This window comes from Cervus canadensis, chromosome 5, assembly GCF_019320065.1.
Source record: "Cervus canadensis isolate Bull #8, Minnesota chromosome 5, ASM1932006v1, whole genome shotgun sequence".
Taxonomy (NCBI): Eukaryota; Metazoa; Chordata; class Mammalia; order Artiodactyla; family Cervidae; genus Cervus; species Cervus canadensis.
This window is the reverse complement of record NC_057390.1, coordinates 15485575-15502732: the sequence shown is the minus strand read 5'-3', so window position 1 is coordinate 15502732 and position 17158 is coordinate 15485575. Positions and strand designations below refer to the sequence as shown.

The following is a 17158-nucleotide window of genomic DNA, read 5'->3' as shown; positions in this document are numbered from 1 at the left end:
TTCAGAAATTGTGTAGCTTCTGGAAACATGAAAGTGATAGATATATTTAGTTAGAGAGACAAAGGAGGGGAAAGAAAGAGCGAGGGAGAGGAAGATAGCTTTTTACAAAGTCACTGTTAAAGAGTTAGAAGAGGCAAAGAAACGGGAGTAAGGATTTGGTTGGCACAGTTATAAAACAAGGGAGGAACTGATGAATTGGAACTAAATCGTTAGCAGTTTAAGTAAACATGAAATGTTTTTCCCGGCCTCAAAGAACACAAGCTGTCCATTGGCCATCTCTCCTCTTTCCCCATCCTCCACGGCCAAGTAGAATTTGCTGGCTTGATTTCACCCCCTCTTCAGCCAGTCAAAATCAATTCTCCCTCCACTCCCAACCTCTCCACCTCTCCGAAAACACTCTGGTAGAGAAGTCAGTGCCTTCTGTCACAAGTTATGTCAAGGCTCAGCTGCCCTGTGTTACCTCTTGACCACACTCACCCTAAAATTCTCCCCTCGAATGATTTTCCTGCCATCTTCTCTCCCCTGATTTGCCTCCTATGCCTCTGGTCACACTTCCCAGTCTGATGTGCAGGATCTTCTACTGCTGGGGGTTTGCAGTCTCCGTGACTTTCCATTTTGCCTCAAACTCTCCATGTAAACTCATCCACAATCACAAGATTCAATCACCACCTCTGCATCAGTGACTCCAGCTATGTGATATACTGTATAGTAGCAGTCCCCAACCTTTTTCACGACGAGGGACCAGTTTCAAGGAAGACAATTATTCCACAGATGTGGTGGTGGGAGGGGTGGTTTGGGGATTATTCAAGCACATTACATTTACTGTGCACTTTATTTCTATTATTATTACATCAACTCCACCTCAGGCCATCAGGTATTAGACCCCAGAGGCTGGGGAGGACAGATTGGACTCTGGAGAGAGGCACGCTTGGGATAACATCTAGGCTCTGCTCCTTATTAATGAGTGACTCTGGGAGAGTTCTACTTAACTTCAGGGTAAGTTTGCATTTCTTACCATCATATATTGCTAGTGGAAATGTAAAACGAAGAAGCCACTTTGGAAAACAGTTTTGCAGCTCCACAAAAACTTAGAGTTACCATATGGTCGAGAAAATTCACTCCTGGGTATATACCCAAGAGAATTGAAAACGGATGTCTACAAAAAGTTTGTACACAAATATTCATAGAAGTAATATTCACAATAGCGCCAAAGTAAAAACAACCCAAATGTCCATGAACTGATGAATGGAAAAACAAAACGAGGTGTATCTATACAATGGAACATTACTTAGCCATAGAAAGAAATGAAGTACTGATACATGTTATAAGGATAAACCTTCTAAATATAATGCTAAGTAAAAGAAGCCAGACAAAAAGGCCATCTACTGTATATATATGGCCGTATATTGTAAATTATAAAGGCCATTGTAAATATTTAAAGGCCATATATTGTAAATTCCACTTATATGAAATGTCCAGAATAGGCGAATCTAGCAGGTAGAGACAGAAAGTAAACTCTTAGTAGCAGTTGCCAGGGGCTGAGGGAAGGGACGAGGAGGGAGCAACTGAGAAGACTCAGGGTTTCCGTTTGGGGGTGATGAAAATGTTCTGGAATATACTAAATTCCTTGTGAATATACTACAAATGCACTTTAAAAAGGTAGGTTCTAGAAAATAGATTCAGCTAGCGGGAAGCTGCTGTCTAGCATAGGTAGCTCAGCTTGGTGCCCTGTGATGACCTAGAGAGGTGGGATGGGGGGCTGAAAGGGAGTCTCAAGAGGGAGGGGATATATGTATACACATAGCTGATTTACTTCCTTATACACCAGAAACTAACACAACATTGTAAAACAATTTTACTTTAATTAAAAAAAAAGGTAGATTCTAATGGTATGTGAATTATACCAATTAATTTTTAATTACTTCAAAAGATATCCTCGTCACTTTCCTAAACTGCTATATTTCCTGTATTTCCTTCCTTGATTTATAGCTCAACCTTTCTTCCAGTATTCCATGCCAGAAACTTGGGATTCACCCTAGATCGCCTAGTGCCTTCTTTCATCATCCCTCCATATCCAAGTCTGATCATGAACCTCCAGACACTTTCTCATACACCTCCACTTGTTTTCCTGCCCACTGCTGCTCCTGGGTTCAAGCTGTTGTTACCTTTCCCCTGGTCCACGGAATGCTTACTCGTCAGGCTTCTAGATCAACTCTTATCTCCTGTTTCTCTCTTCTTTCTGCTGGTGCCAAATCAATCTTTCCGAATTATCAGACTGAGGACATAACTCCCCTATTCAAAATTCTCCCACTATTCCCTATCTGCTCGATAACAAGTCTTTGCCTGGCATGCGAAGCCTTTCATGAGTGGCCCTCACTGTCCACCTAATCCCTCACTCTTCTTTCCTCACCTCCATTTTACCTGTTGTTGTAAAATGAACTTCTTTTTCCTAATGCCCACATGATAGGGACTGAATGTTTGAATCCCCCAGCAAATTCATATATTGAAACCTGAATCCTCAAAGTGATGGTATTTGGAGGTGGGGTTGTTGGGAGGTAATTAACTCATGAGTGCGGTTTGTTATTTAAGCCTCGCAGTCTATGATATGGTTTAACAGCAGCTTGAACTACAACATCATGCTTTGCACATACTGTTTTTTCTTAGAATGGCTCTCCTCCCCCAAGTATGTCTGCATGCAATCACAAACTCACTTTTCAAAGGCCTATTTGAATTCTCCTCTTCCCTCCCAACTCTTCCAGGCAGACTATGGCACCCAACATACTGACTTCCTTCAGGCTTTGTATGATTTATGTTACTCAGTAGTTCTGTCTCCCCACTAATTTGGTAAGAAGTAGACCCTGTCTTCTCGTCTTTCTAGCCCCCAACACAGAAGTATGTCGATAACTTATATGTGGTTACCTTTTTCTGCTATCATAGCCTTCCAACATGGTCTCTAAACTTCAAATTTGTTTCTTCTCCAGTTTTCTTCTCTAATCTTACTTTTGTCTCAAGCTTTTTCTTTGGACTGTTGAATGAATTTACTTCTTTTATATTAGCATGCCCATAATGAAATTTCAAGACATGCTTCCAAATTTGTAGTAGTACAGATTTATGTTAGAGAGAATAAAAATACACCAAATACTTCTTCCAGTCACTTTCTCATCTGCATCATAAATACTTACTTCTGTGCCAGGCAGTGTGATTGACACCATGGCAGGGGTACAAGTATATATCAGGTACAGAGACCATAGGGTCTAAAGAGGGAAGACAGGACAGAAATTATGATACAGGGCATTATGAAAGAGTCATGAGAGAAGTAAAAACAAGTTCTGACTCACAGAATTAAACTGTGCCTTAAAGCATAAGTGAGGTTTCACTGATCAGAGAAAAGAACACTGTTTGCAGAGAACGGGACATTGAAGAAAGCAGACAGGTGTGGAAAGAGCAGGAATGCCAACAGAATGGTGAGGTCTTAAAACTGGAGTTAAAGTACCTATGTGTTTATTTACTCACTCAACAAACATGGAGAGAGGGAGAGAGAATACCATGTTCTCAGGATCAGAACTAAAAGCCTCTGACGGTCCATGTGAAATAATCTAATGTAGCCTTTTTCTGTATGTCTGTGTAGGCTTCACATGCATCCATGCATGCTCAGTCATGTCTGACTCTTTGTGACATCATGGACTGTAGCCAGCCAAGCTCCTCTGTCCAGGGGGATTCTCCAGATGAAAATATTGGAGTGGATTGCCATACCCTCCTCCAGGGGATCTTCCCAACCCAGGGATCAAACCCATGACTCCTACATCTCCTGAATTGGTTGGTGGGTTTTTCACCACTATTACCACCTGGGAATCCCCACAAAGACATATACATGCCCCCAGAGAGTCCAGGAGAGTTTAGTAGACACAGTTAGAAATGCAATATCTTGTGTGTAACAAAGAGTCATGAATGGGACCCAGGTCTTCACATTGCATTCATTCTTCTGCAGAATGAAAATAAATGTTAGATTACTAATGTCCTCAAAAACAATTCTTGAGAGTAGCTATTACACAAAAACATTTCCACCAAAAGTTTTGCTGATGGATCTACTTGTCACAAGAAGGGTGTTGAAGAGCTGAAATAGTAAGTGAAACCAAGCGGGGTGCTAAAATTAGAATGAGAACCTCATCGGCTTCTGTGGTAATTTGTGGGGATTTCACAAGTCCGCATGTTCACATAGTTTTATGCACTTGTTAATCTTTATCTCACCACAATATCTCACGCTCAGTGACTTTTTTCAACACTTGCTTCTTATTACTAGTCCAGGAAACTGGACATGTATTTATTTATTTATCTTAGACACTCTTTAACTATTAATCACATAAAACCTGAAGGTATTCAACAAGAACTTAGGCAAAAAGGATACTTCCTCCCTACTAAATGCAACATAAATTATCTATGGAATTTTTAAAACAGAAAAATAACAGAAGAAAATGGTTAAATCTCTCATTAACTTACCACTTCATAATAATGTAGTTAACACTTGGTTTGGGAAATAAAGGCAAAAACCCATCATAAAAACATCAATGACTGGGGGACAATACTGGAATGTCTGAAGCAGTATCTCACTGAAAACTCAAAGAATGCTCAAAATCCAAAATGTAATATTTTCATGCATCTAAAACAATGTAGAGGAAGCCCAGATTTTATAAAAAAAAATGTCTTTGTTTTTAGTAATTATAGTTTCTTTGCAAATATCTAATTTTGATTTTGGAAAAGAACAAGATTTTTTTAATTCAATAATGTGTTGTCTAGAGTGCCAAACATCTGATTTATAAAGACTATTGTCTTTTGTCTATAAAGACTATTCCTTTTGTCATCTAGATGTATCTAAATCTCCATATTTTGTGGAAGAACCTGAGTCTTTCCAATAAGTTTTTTAGGTTTTTTTTTGTTTGTTTTACTGAGAATCATACTAGCATCAAAGTGACTGAACAAGTGTCATGCGTGACATCAGCAATATCTCATATAGATGTGCCTGCAGGTCCTAACAGAAAATCATCCTTTCTATAATAACTTCGGTTCTGATGCCATGACAATTAAATATGAAAGTATAGTGGCCATATATACATTATAAATATTGTTCTCAAATGTCCCTTTTTTTTTTTACATTTACTTATTTGGCTGCCAGATCTTAGTTCAGCACATGGGATCTTCCATCTTCATTGTGGCATGTGAGATTTAGTTCCCTGACCAGGGATCGAACCCAGGCCCCCTGCATTGGGAGTGCAGAGTCTTAGCCACTGGGCCAGCAGAGAAGCCCCTCAAATGCCCTTCTCTTTTGCATTTTTCTCATTATCTGTAAAAATCTACTTGAAGACATGTAAATAATAAACCACAAGTGTTAGTCTTTTTTCCTCCCAAGTGAAGATGGTGTGCGTTAACAAGTTCTTACTCACTCAGCATCAGCAGGTTGCAAAATAGTGACCTCCTACAGAGATCACACTTGAAGATGTATTTTTGTTAGACTTCCTCACACAGGATTGGCTCTCACAAAGTTGCAAATATTTTGAATTAGCTGCAAAAAGGTACAAGTCCAGACTTTCACTTTAAAAAATCCAGTTTTCTCGATTCTTATGGAAAAATCAGATCTGCTGGTTTTAGGACTGCATTCCCACCAGGCAACATGTAGCTGGAGCTGAAGAGTAATCACTTCTGAGTTCCCTAAAGTCCCCACTACCCTCTACCATCTCCCCAAACAGAGGCCAAGTGTCACAGCCATTTATCATCCCACTATATTAAGACATTTAAGAGGAAAGTGAAATGCCACTTGTCCCAGACAGAGATAATTCTTTTTATCCCTCATCCACTTCACTCATTCTGGTCCCTTCCTGGCCCTGCACACATTTGCCTTTGCAAGTTCCTATCTCAGGCTCACCAGGCTGCTCACTGACATCACAGATGCCAAGAAGGACTCTTTAGAATGTTCCTATTCATGGACTGGACAAGGAAGAATCACAAGACAGCTCCTATGCCTTCTGGCCTATTTTCATTCAAAAAGTAGGTTCAGATTGTAAGACAATCCTTGTCCAAACAAGAAAAGTTTAGGGATTTCCACAGCATTTGTCAAGGCTGGTCAGGCTGATAAAATCTTCTTTATTTTCACTTATAATGTGCTTAAAATATCTAGATTACCTCCAACTTTTGCAGTTTCTTCAGATTTCTGTATTTTTATTTCTTTCTTTTGTTTTCGGCCATGCCATGAGGCATGCGGGATCTTTGCTCCCTGACCAGGGACCAAACTTGTGCCCTCTGCATTGGAAATGCAGAGTCTTAACCACTGGAATGCCAGGGAAGTCCAGTCAGATTTCTGTGCTTCTCTTTTACAGAAAAGTTCTCATAATCAACAAAATATTGGTCAACAAACTATTGATTCCCAAAGAGCATGGGAACTTGGTGCCAATGTCTCTCAACACTTTACTTTGTAGATTCTGGAACGATTACAGGAAAATAGAATGTATACAGGGCTATCTATACAAAAATTATGTATCTACTCATGCTTAGAGGCAAATGCATTTTCAGATTCCATACACTACAGTAAGTGTCTAGTTTCACTCTCTCCCACTTCCTCTCTCTGTTGCTTTGGATTTGTTGACTACAACCAGTCACAGCTTATTCCTCCCTGTCAGATCTGAGTCACTCACAGGTACTCGTCACTGTAGACTTTTCAGGATAATTTCCTGTGCATAATTTCCAAGATCATTTCCAGTCCTTAGATAATGAATCACTTGGATAACTAGTGACGGTACAAGCTGAGCTGGTATTCTTTCTTTGCTGTTGTTTATGATTCTAAACAGAGAAACCAGCAACCAGGCGAGGGTTATTTACCAGTCAGTACAGCTGCAAGGATTGACCTCTAAACACCTGATTTCCTCATCTTGCTCATTCAAGTCTTCTGAGAGAGGTTTTTTTGTCTATTCAGAGAAACTCTCTAGTTCTAATAGAGAAATAGACTGTGGTGCAGGAAAGACATAGGCATGTTTTTTCCACTTTTCTAGGGAACCTCTTATTTATCAGTTTAATGACCTCACTTTATAAAGGAGAAGCCCAGGGTCAAAAAGATACCATAATTCGCCCAAGTTTAAACAGTGAGATAATGAGACAAAGGAAAAGACACCATCATAGTAGAGCTTCCATAGCATCCAGACTCATAGTGAGTCCGGTTCCTGGAACATAAAAAGTGCATGTGTCAGAGGCTGTTTTAAACTAATGCATCTGCTTAAGAAAGTGTGAGTTTTCTGATAAGAAGCAGCTCTTTGCCCTGTCGATATGAAGAAATGAATCAGCATGGATGTTGCTGTTGAGTTGTGGAATTTCTGCTCACCATTCTGATTTCACGGTAATTTGACACTCGAACTTTGCAAAAAACTATTCCAACCTAATCATCTCCCTTTGTGGAAATAGTTTTTGTATTCGGGGGTCTAAAATGACGTGGGGGTTTTGGTACGAAGCTAAAATCCCCAGTTGGTGGTCACTGGACATCAGAAGTAGTTCTGGGTACCTTTGAGATCAGGTGTAAAGATGGGTAGTAAAAGTGAAATTGAGAAGATGGAGTCTTGGAACTCAAAATTCCTCTTGGTACAAACAGCTGGCTCTCTGGCTCTGATGCCTTGATCCTGAACACTGTCCAGTCATTTCCTCTTATCACATGGAACCCCATGTATTTTCTTGGTTACCTTTGGTCACTCAAACTTTGGCTTCTCTCTTCTTTTAATTGTTAGTTATTTATTTCAGTTGTGCTGGGTCCTCGTTGCTGTATGCAGGTTTTCTCTAGTTGCAGAGAGTGGGGATTACTCTTCACCGCCGTGCGGGGGCTTCTCATTTCAGTGGCGTCAGCAGTAGCAGCTTGTAACTCTGGAGCGCAGGCTCAGGAGTTGTGGCGCTCAGGCTTAGTTGCTCGGCAGCATGTGGGATCTTCCCAGACCAGGTATTGAACCCATGTCCCCTGCCTTAGCAGGTGGGTTCTGAACCACGGGACTAGCACGGAAGGCCCTGGCTTTTCAAGTTCTTCCAGAAAAGAGCTCTAGCTGCTCTACTCCTCCAGTCTAAACTCACTCCTTCAACACCACTACAGGCTTTGAGACTCCAGGTTTGGGACCAAATAGTCTACAAATTGCAGCTCTCATTGTCCTTGTCCTCAAATTCCACTCACAGCAGACAGCAGCAGATTCTTCACGAGGGATGATGACAAGGCAAGTGGATTTTTAAGAAGCAAGTGCTTCCCACATTCCCATCAGTTTATTCCTGGCTCAGGAGATCCCAAACTTAACTCTGGGGGAAAAGATCTACTTTACAAAATGGGATTGTTGTATTCAGGAGGATACCTGCCTCATGAAATGTTTGAAAGAAATTCAAGGAGGCCGCTGGGCCAAGATGGACAGCACGCCCAGTGAAATGAAGGAGAACCTACAGAAATGGCCCACATGCGGCACGAGCTCGTCATTCTTCTGCATGGCCTTCGGACTTTGTTCTGTAGCGTGGACGCATGAAGCCCAGGGCAGAAAGAGAGCCAGGCACGGTGCTGCCAGCTGATCTTGTTCCTGTGCATCCAGGCTTCTGCCATACACCCCACAGCGTGGCTCTTGCACACACAGAAAGTGAGCTCGCTCGGGAGTCCCCCTCTCCCAGCCCACTCCTTCATGGATCACTGACTGTAGACATTTTGCGGGGAAAACCAGCTTCTACCATAGAGACTTGGCTTAGTTTGCTAGTACTGCTATGACAGATATCACAGACAAGGTGGCTTGAACAGAAAGGTCTCATAGTTCTAGGAATTCCCTGGTAATTCAGCAGTTAAGACTCCATGCTTCCACTGCCAGGGGCACCGGTTCAACCTTTGGCTGGGGAACTAAGATCCTACAAGCTGTGTGGTATGACCAAAGGGAAAAAAAAGGAAATTTCTCATAGTTCTAGAAGCTAGGAAATCCAAGATCAAGATGCTGCCAGTCCAATTCCTGGTGAGACTCCCTTCCTGACTTGCAGCCTTCTGCTGTGTCCTCACATGGTAGACAGAGGACCTTTTTCTTAAAAGGGCAGAGCCCTATTGGATTAGGCCCCCATGCTTATTACCTCATTCAACCTTAATTACCTTCTTCTAGGCTCTGTCACCAAATATACTTGCAATGAGAGTTAGAGCTTTAACATATGAATTTGGGGTGAACACACATTCAGTCCATTCTTGGCTGTCAACCAAGAATCAGAGATATATAAAGACTTCTGGCATCCTATGTAGAATTTTGTGTTTGTGTCCATGAGCTTTTAAAGGGGCTTTTGATCAATAAAAGTTTAAGAACCACTGCTCAAACACACAGAGGCTGGTTGCCCAGAGGATTTCAGAAGACACAGGAAAATCAATATTCTCTGAGGATCCACCATCTGATGCCATTTTTATTTTTTTATATTTTAAAACAGATTAAGTTGTCCAATGCAAAAGGAGAGGAAACACAAAATCATTCCTTGATTCTCACCACCAGCTTTTTAAAGTCACAAAACTTTGAGGTATATTAATAGAAATTTTCACATTCTCCTAAGAGTCCATGAGCAACCTTAGACTTAGGATCCAATTTAAAAACACAGTTTTCTTCTTGCAGAGGCATCTATGGCCCCATCAAGGTTTAGAAATACTATCACTACTCCCCTCTGTGAAGTTGCTTCCTTCACCACTTCATTCACTTCTGTTACCCTTCAGTACCCTGGTCAGATGCCATCAGCCAGGGGCGTGGGGGTGGGCTCTGTGCTGGGGGTCCACCTGCTTCATAGGACACGCCCCACGGGGCAGCAGAGGAGAGGGTGCCAAGGCTGCATACACTACGGTATAATTCTAGCCACTTCACAAAAACACTGTCAAACGGTGTCCTTTCAAATGGGGCGTACAACAATTTAGACCGATCACATTTTGTTGGCTCACAAACCACAAGAGTTCAGACATTAGTGGAGTGCAGTCCTCAGGCTAAAGAAATTGATAGTACATGTAACCTCTGCACCATCTTAAATGGGGCTGTGTACATGTTTAATGTCTTTCTTCAAAGGAGATTAAAGGGCAATAACCTAACTTTGCCTTATAAAATAACTCTGTAAAAATAGAGTTAATAGTGCTATTTCTGTATAGTAACTAAATGAGAATACAAATAAATTAAGTAAATGCTAATCTACCCATTAATCAACACACATTTATTAAATATTTTCAGGTTTTTTTCTCCCCTCCTCCCTCCACTGATGTTTAAATGTTGTCTTTTAATCTAATTAAAAGTATGGTTCTAACTGCACAAGGATCTGATTCTTGTCAGGAAAAAAGAATGTTTGTTTAGGTTCAATATCCAAATTCTGAGTTCTTGATTGCCTTAACAAATATCAACTGAGTACACACCTCTGCCTTCCAGACATTATGCCAGGGCCTGGGCATCCAGTAGTGAATGAAACGGACCAGATCTTTGACGAGTGGAGTGTACTGTTTACCGAGGGAAACCAACAACACACAAGTAGAAAGACAAGCTGACACGTCACTAACTGTCAGCTTGTGTTGTGACCCACTCAGCTTGGCTTTTCCTGAACCTTATTCTGAAGGGCTAGTCATTTTGTATCTCATTTTTGCCCTGGTGTTGATACAGCGGCGTTTCATTAAGAGTATTAGACTGGCATTATTTTGGCCTTTGTTTTATTCCTATGTTAATCGTTTTCAGTTTCATTTTATTTTTGCTGCTTATCATAAACTTTTAATTCTTTTTGGAGGATATCAGAGAATAAACATCTATGAACAAAGACTTTTTTTTCAATACATGAATAAAGAATTCTGTTTTGTGAGAACAGTTTGCTTCCTTTCCCATTGTCCCAATGCTGATTCCCCTTGACTAATCTCAGACTGACTCTACATAGAATGCACTGCTTATATTACAGTTTTTTTACTTATAAATCATCTACTCTGTTGCCTTGTTACTCTGCAGAGTTGTTTCAGGAAGAGAGTGATGCTCAATGTGAAACTATTAGAAGGGATTTTTTTTTTCCTCCTACCAGCTCTGTCAGTTACTGGAAAATAGCTTATGCTTCTGGGGGTCTTTTTTTTTTTTTTCTCATTCAAATCCAGTTAACATTTACTAAGAGGCAGGTGTTCTTGCCAACTTGATACTTGACAGTTCCTCAAAGGCTGTTTTGTGGGAGGGTGTGTCTGCTCCATATGGCAGCAACTTTTGAGGATCAAGAGGTTCTCAAAGAGTTTTCATTTTTATAAATAACCCAAGAACAATCAGCCATGAATTTTGTTAATCCTTCTTGAATCACAGCCTTTCCTTCTGGCAAAACAAGTGTATAAGTTTAATATCTCTTGTGTAAAATACAATTCTGCATAAACGAACACTGAACTCCCGTTAGTGATATGTATGATAAAGTGATGAGGAGTGGAGTGAACTGCTGTCTACAATTATACTGAAAAGGAAAGATGGACCAATGGATGAATAGAGGAATGAATACTTGAGTAGATATGTGAAAAAGCAGACTTAGGAAATTATTAATGGTAAAACTGAATTGGCAGGGGAAGATCCCCTGGAGAAGGGAATGGTAACCCACTCAAGTATTCTTGCCTTGAGAATTCCATGGACAGAGGAGCCTGGCGGGCTACAGTCCATGGGGTTGCAAAGAGTTGGACACGACTGAGCGACTAACACACTCACACAGATGTTCACTATACCTGTCTTTCAACATTTTTTGTCTGAACATTGTCATTATAAAGTGTGAAAAATTCTCTCCATTATTTTATACTTTATTTTGTGTTTTTTACAGTCAACTAAGTTTTTAATTGAAGTAAAAAAGAGATAATATTATATTGATATATCATATGATATTAATGTATAATATTATGTTACAAATGTACAATGTAGTAATTCATAATTTTAAAGGTTATACTCCATTGATAGTTTTTAAAAATATTGGCTACATTCCCCATGTTGTACAACATATCCCTATAGCTTATTTTATACATGATTGTTTGTACCTCTTAATCCTGTGTCCCTGTATTGTCCCTCCCCTTTTCCCTCTCCCCATTGGTAACAACTAGGTTGTTTTCTATATCTCTGTGTCTGCTCCTTTTTTTTATATTCACTAGTTTGTTGTAATTTTTAGACTCCACACATAAGTGATATCAAGCAGTATTTGTCTTTATCTGTCTGACTTATTGCACTTAGCATAAGGCCCTCCAAGTCCATCTGTGTTGCTGCAAAATTTTTTCCTCCTTAAGGCTGAGTAATATTCCATTTATATATATGTATGTGTGTATATATATATATATGTACACACACACACACACACACACACACACACACACCACATTTTCTCTATCCTTCATCTGTTGATGGAAACTTAGGTTGCTTCCATATCTTCTTGGTGATTGTAAATAAAGCTGCTATGAATATTGAGGTGCATTTATCTCTTTGATTTAGTGTTTTCGCTTTTCTTTGGATATATACCCAGGAGTAGAATTACTGGATCATATGTCGTTCTATTTTTAATTTGTTCAGAAATTTCCATACTGCTTTACACAGTGTCTGTACCAATTTACATTTCCACTAACAGTCTTTTGTGTTTCCATACAAATTTTTATATTATTTGTTCTAGTTCTATAAAAAATGCCATTGGTATTTTGATAGGGATTGAACTGAATCTGTATATTGCCATAGGTAATATGGTCATTTTAATAATATCCATGACTCTAATTCAGGAACACTGTACATCTTTCCATCTGTTTGTGTCATCTTCAATTTCCTTCATTGGTGTCTTAGAGTTTTCCAAACACAGGTCTTTTATCTCCTTAGGTAGGTTTTTTCCTAGGTATTTTATTATTTTGATGTGATGGTAAATGGAATTGTTTCTTTAATTTATTTCACTTTCTGATAGCTTGTGCTTATTGTATAGAAATGCAATAGATTTCTGTATATTAATTTTGTATTCTGCAACTTAACCAAATTCATTGATGAGCTCTAGTAGCTTTCTGGTGCCATCTTTAAATTTTATACGTATGATATCATGTCATCTGCAAACAGTGACAGTTTTACTTTTTCCTATCCAATTTGGATTCCTCATTTCTTTTTCTTGTCTGAATGCTATATATGTCTAAGATTTCCAACACTATGTTGAATAAAAGTGGTTAGAGTGGACATCCTTGTCTTGTTCCTGACCTTAGAGGAAATGCTTTTAGCTTTCCAATGTTGAGTATGATGTTAGCCATGGGTGTGTTGCATATGTTTGTTTAGATGGCCTTCCTTGAGGTGTGTTTCTCCTATGCCCACTTTCCAGAGAGTTTCTATCACAAATGAATGTTGACTTTTGCCAAAAGCGTTTTCTGCATCTATTGAGATGATCATATGCCTTTCATTCTTCAGTTTGTTAATGTGGTATATCATATTGATTGATTCACAGATATTGAAAACCTGTGCATCCCTGTGATAATCCCACTTGTTTGTTGAATATTTTGCTAAGGATTTTTGCACCTGTGATCATCTGTTACATTTGCCTCTAATTTTCTCTTTTTGTGATAGTTTTGTCTGGTTTTTGTATCACAGTGATGCTGGCCTCATAGAATGGGTTTGAAATATCATTTCCTCAGCAATTTTTTGGAAAGGTTTGAGAGGGATAGATGTTAACTCCTCTCTAAATGTTTGGTAGAATTCACCTGTGAAGTTGTCTGGTCCTAAACTTTTGTTTTTTGGGTACTTCCATTATTTTAAGTTGACATCTTTCAAACTTTTAGTGTTTGGGGATTTGGTGAATAAGTCACATACATTAGCCTTTATGATTTTATAACTATTAATCATAGATACACTGAAGAAGTGTCAGTTATCAGTCTATCTGAGTGAATCCTTTCTCCCCTGGAGCATTTTAGATGCTATTCTCTTGTTTTCTAATTTTTGCTAATGACTGTCTTAAGGTGAAACAATCAAAATTACTCCAAATATTCTAAGTCTCAAAGCTTTGTTTTAGAGTAATAGGAAAACATTTTTGTACTTGTTTCCAATAGTCTCTGGTGAATGAAGAATCAGTCTAAACTGCTTTTCATGGAATGCCTAAACTGTATCAGTTATTGGCATATTCATATGCTGATCATTGTTATTTAGTCAGTAAGTCATGTTCTTTGCTTTGTGGCCTCATGAACTGTAGCATGCCAGGTTTCTCTGTCCTCCACTATCTCCCGGAGTTTACTCAAACTCATGTCCATTGAGTTGGTGATGCAATCAAATCATCTCATCCTCTGCCACCCTCTTCTTTTGCTTTCAATCTATCCCAGCATCAGGGGCTTTTCCAATGACTTGGCTCTTTGCATCAGTTGGCTAAAGTATTGGCGCTTCAGTGACAGTCCTTCCAGTGAATATTCAGGGTTGATTTCCTTTAGGAACTATATCCAGCACTACAATTTGAAGTTATCAATTCTTTGGCACTCAGCCTTTTCTATGGACCAACTCTCACATCTCTCATATGCCAATCGTGTGTGTGCATGTGCTCCGTCATATCTGACTCTTTGCGACCCCATGGACTGTAGCCTGCCATGGGATTTTCTCAGCAAGAGTACTGGAGTGGATTGCCATTTCCTCCTCCAGGGGATCTTCCTGACCTAGGGATCAATCCATTGTCTCCGGAGTCTCTTGCACTAAGTTTAAAATCTCCAGGTTCACACAAGTTTAACACAAGTTCACATTTTCTCAGGGATTTTCCTGGCAGTCAGGTGGTTAAGATATGATTCCTGGTCTGGGAACCAGGATGCTGTGTGGCCAAAAAAAATTTTTTCTTTCTCAATTCCCTCCCCTCCTTCACCCCCATATCCAATTGCTCTCAGGAACTATCAACTTTACTTTTTAAACATTCTGAAAATTCTTCCATCCTCACCATTAGTTTAATTCACACTTATCTCTGGAGTCTTCTATTGGTCTTTGGCCTTTTTCTTCTCTTTAACCTGTCTTCCTCATTGCCTCTCCAATTTTCTTTCTAAAATGCAAACATATTTGTATCGCTCCTTTATTGACAAGCTTCAATCTTATCAATTAGTTTAGATGTATTAATGATACTGTGGATTTTTCAAAAGAGAACTTATCTATTATAAATATAAACTAAAATATTTACAGGTAAAATGATGAGATGTCTGGTATTTGCTTCAAAACTGAGAAGGAGTGAACATGAGTAGGGATATATATCAAACAAGATTGGCCATTGAAAATTGTTAAAGTCAAATAATGAACACATGGAGGTTCACCATATAATTTTACCTACTTTTGTGTATGTTGGAAATTTTCTATAACACAAATACCTTTTAACTTTAAATTTCCCTCAAAACTATCTAAATGCTTCAGAAGGGCAAACATTACCCTTGACCATCTGGAACTACCTTATCTTTGAGCCTTGAATCCAGTTCCTCCTCCAACACATACCCTATGATTCAGCTCTACCAAGTTACATGTTATTCCTGGAAAAATTGGAAATTAACTGGAAATTGGAAATATAACTGAAAAATTGGAAATATAACTCCTAAAAGGAGTCTTTCAAAAAGGTTTTTTTTTTCCTTTTTGAACAATGACTACTTATCCTTTTATATCCTCTTCAAAAGTCATCAACCCTAAGGAAACTTCCATGACTTAATCTTATATAGTCATCTCCTTTTCCAAGATTTCTATTGAACTCTGTGAAAACCTCTTTTCTAGAACAAATATTTGTGTGTTGTAAGATGTTTGGTGTAATAAATCTTTAAAAATATCAGTCTGCTTTACTAGGTGGTAATATAACGTAGGGTAAATTATTTATGTTTGTGCAATATGCAGTGCAAAGCTTATGTGTAAAAATACTTCCCGAATGAATCATAGGAAAACATACTTTGATTTTTCTTTTACTTTTGTTACCCAAATGTGGATTCTGACTTTCACATAAGAGGTCCCATAAACTAGAATTTACTTAGTCATGTTTTGATAACTTCTAGTTGAATAAAATTTCCAAATGTGAGGATGACAACTCTACACAATCTTTCAAATGTCTTAGCCTCTCTTCCACAAGCTTGATGTGCAAGAATATTCCAAATAGTTGCAGGATTTTATGCATGACACATTTCTCGGTCATCCTTGTAGCTAAAAAGATAGCAACTCAATTCTTACACAATAACTCCGTCAGTGGCTTACGTCTATCAAAGTTCTTTCAGCCTCCAAAGAGAATTTGAAGGTAGTATTTCTTCTAAAGCTTAGAGAATTACAATAGAGCGAGATATTATGTGTTCCACAGGCTCTGCTTCAAGTTCTGCTTGGCCCTTCTCTCGTTTGTAATCATGGCCCCAAGAAACAATTTATAGAGTGAATATAAATGCCCGTCTTGGTGCCAATATTATGTCATTTCTTGTAAAAGCCAAATACCATGTAAAGCAGACTCTCACTGCTGGTTAATTAGCTAGGTCCTATGGTCATGATCTATTTTATACCTGTCATCATCTGAGATTATACAATGATTTTTTGAGTGTTACCAGAGGCTTCGCTCTGCAGGGGCACCCTGCCCAAGGCACACAGCACCACAGCTGAGGAAACACCTCAACAATGGAAACAGGATGAGACTGCAGAACGCAGTCTTGAATTCAGATTGCTAGGATGTTTCTTTGTCCTGCAGCATGCTTCTAATGGAAATAGTTATGCATTGGGCACGACCAAAACTGCAGAATCTGGACCCTCCAGAACAGATGCCTTTTCCACAGTGAGCATCAGTTTTTAACATAAACATAGTGATACAGACAGTATGATAGATTAGAAAAAGGCATGCACTTTGCTTCTACGAAGACCGGGACCTCCAGCTTTACTACTCACCGCCTTGTGACCTTGCACAAGGTCCTCAACCTCCCTGAAATTTAGTTTTCTCTTCTGTAAGTGTCAGCAGTACTATCTACCTCTGGGTGTTGTGAAAATAAACACCAGGGTCTTTCTTCTTGCAGCAGCAGACTCAGTTTAAATGCCTACTACAGAGGAAAATAGGAAGAGACAGATTCATCTTAGAATCAGAGTGACGTGACTGGAAAGAGACTACAGAGAAATCTCGAGCAGCACCATTCACATTGAGCCCTATCCTTGACATAAGAAAATAATGATCTCTAAAATATTCTGTCGGCTCACAGGAT

General features: G+C 39.1%; 1 protein-coding gene across 7 annotated transcripts in view; it reads right to left on the bottom strand.

The window, feature by feature from the left end:
• The window catches only part of RASGRP3 (RAS guanyl releasing protein 3), a 110354-nt gene that overhangs the window by 54841 nt on the left and 38355 nt on the right, over positions 1-17158 (bottom strand). For 2 of the 7 annotated variants that reach the window (XM_043468305.1, XM_043468307.1), the window contains exon 2: positions 14905-15003. The exons of 4 other annotated variants lie outside the window; for them this stretch is intronic. The gene's annotated coding sequence lies outside the window, so the exon portion shown is untranslated. Of the gene's footprint in view, positions 1-14223; positions 14276-14904; positions 15004-17158 lie in introns of those variants that run through there. One more of the 7 variants, XM_043468311.1, reaches the window with a different exon arrangement.